The sequence below is a fragment of the Sinocyclocheilus anshuiensis genome, unplaced genomic scaffold (assembly GCF_001515605.1).
Source record: "Sinocyclocheilus anshuiensis isolate Anshui unplaced genomic scaffold, SAMN03320099.WGS_v1.1 scaffold10, whole genome shotgun sequence".
NCBI lineage: Eukaryota > Metazoa > Chordata > Actinopteri > Cypriniformes > Cyprinidae > Sinocyclocheilus > Sinocyclocheilus anshuiensis.
The window spans coordinates 248,893-251,678 of NW_015546018.1; positions in this window are offsets into that span (position 1 = coordinate 248,893).

A 2,786-nucleotide genomic window follows, 5' to 3' on the forward strand; every position below is an offset into this window, starting at 1 on the left:
TTTAGCCTAAATGAATTTGTTTTGGCTTGTCGTTTAGCTAGCTTCTTATATTTTTAATTCTTGTTCTTTTCTAAATACTATTAATTGAAAGGATTTGTTGTAGAGTAAGGGGAACTAAAATAGCCTAGCTATGTTTACAGTGTTTATTATAATGTTTGTAAACATTTTGTGTGTGCATTAGGCCTATTTCTGAATGAAATAATAAAATGCGACTTAGACGCTACTTATGGTTTTTTTCCCCTCTAAAAAAAACGCAGTTTTTTTTATACGCGTAGCGTATTTCAACCATGCAGCAAACCTTTTTAAATATTTTGATAAATTACAAAAAAAAAGTTAAATAAATAAATAAACAACTTTTTAAACCGTTTAACTGATTGTATTAATCGGTCAAAATTCTTCACGGTCGGTTAACGGTTAACCGGTTATGAACATCCCTAAATGTGCGGCAACTATAGTTACCGGTGGGCAAATATGTTCTATGCAACCCTTCAATGTCAAATTTGAATAGGAGGAGAGCATTTTGCATCTCACTCAAAATAACTGCTTTCAACAGATCAATCTTTATTCATAAACAAATTTATTATGCATAAAAGTCGAAGAACATTCGATGCAAACCCCAAAAAAGCTGCATCTATCTTATAATCTCTTGATTATGAAAACACAACAAATCCATTTGTCTTAAAGTGGTGGAACATAGTGCAGAACAGGTATACCTGAAAGAAAATTACGCATTTGTTTAGGCCCATAGTATTCAATGTCTGACTGAAGTAGGTGATTTCATATAATAATGTAAATGTAAACTCATTACTGATGAATTTCAACATCATAATGAAATCATAAGCTACTAGTCATAAAATGAATTAGGGTCCTTGACCAATTAGAACAAAACGCATCCAAACTGGATAAAGGGGCCTCAATATTTTGCCCCTTACAAGACATAATGTCATAAAAGGGGCGAAAAAGATCATCTACAGCAATTAATCCCATGCGTTAGCTCTTTCTCTTTCCATTCTTCCTTTTGTGTGACTGACGGAAGTCTGTAAACTGCTGCTGTCACTTGAAAACTGGAAATCCCCCTCCCCCCATGGCAAAAGCAGACACAGAAGTGTAGTTGAGCTGAGGAAAGATTGCTCTCTCATCTCCTCCTTTTGACAGATTTATTCCCTATCAAATTAAGGTCTACTGTACAGCAGATATGTCAGTTAAAGGGTTAAGTTATATTTTAGGGATATTATGAAAGCAAATAGCTCTAAACAAGACCAATAACCTTGATTTATTAACCTATTAACACAGTATACCCCATCATACAAAGGAGACAAAGATAATCTACAGCAATTAATCCCATGCTTCAACTCTTTATCTTTCCATTCTTCCTTCTGTGTGACTGACTGAAGTTTGTAAACCGCTGCTGTCACTTGAAAACTGTAGAAGTGGGGCAGTAGAGCTGTGAAAAGATTGCTCTCTCATCTCCTCCTTTTGACAGATTTATTCCCTATCAAATTAAGGTCTACTGTACAGCAGATATGTCAGTTAAAGGGTTAAGTTATATTTTAGGGATATTATGAAAGCAAATAGCTCTAAACAAGACCAATAACCTTGATTTATTAAAATGAAAAATTGTGTGTTTGATTGGTCCAGACGCTACAAAGTGCAGCAATTAAGTTGCCCCAACAGGATATTGTGTATCAAAAGTTAAATGAAAATAAATAAATAAAAATAAATAGAATGAAGAAAATATTACATCTATATAAGAAAAAAAAAATTACGCATTTAACTCTTTGGTTACCAACATTCTGCAAAATATCTTCTTTTGTGCTCAACAGAAGAAAGAATCTCATAAGTTTGCAACTTGAGGGTGACTAAATGATGACACAATTTCCATTTTTGGGTGAACATTCCCTTACATAAGCAGTAAGCAGGCCTACAAGTAGCCTACAAGGAGTACTGCAGTGAAGGTACAAGTAGTTTTATAAATTTACATAAACATATTTGCATACTATACTTTGTGATGTAAATATGTAAAATATCACATATTTTATGAATAGGCACATATTGATTAGGTCAAATGGATTAACCCTGACAAAAGTCCTTGATATTCATGAAATTAATTCTATTCTTTTTTTAAATATATGATTATTTAAATAATTATCATGTGTAGGCTACACTCATGGTTGTTTGTTTGTTTATTTATTTAATTATTATTGAACATGCAGGTATTTTCTTTCTTAGAGGTGTGTTAGTTAAATGAAAATAAACAGAATGAAGAAAATATTACATCTATATAATAAAGAAAAGGTATACCTGAAAGAAAATTACACATTATTTAGGCCTATGGTATTCAATGGCTGACTGTAGTAGGTGATTTCATATAATAATGTAAATGCAAACTCATTACTTGTCTGAATTTCAACATTATAATGGAATCATAATCTACTAGTCATAAAATGAATTAGGGTCCTTGACCTACTAGAATGAAACGCATCCAAACTGGATAAAGGGGCCTCAATATTTTGCCCCTTACAAGACATAATGTCATAGGGAGAAAAAAAGATAATCTACAGCAATTAATCCCATGCGTTAGCTCTTTATCTTTCCATTCTTCCTTTTGTGTGACTGATGGAAGTTTGTAAACTGCTGCGGTCACTTGAAAACTGGAAATTCCCACCCCCATGTCAAAAGCAGACACAGAAGTGGGGCAGTAGAGCTGTGGAAAAATTGCTCTCTCATCTCTTTTTGACAGATTTATTCCCTATCAAATTAAGGTCTACTGTACAGTAGAGATGTCA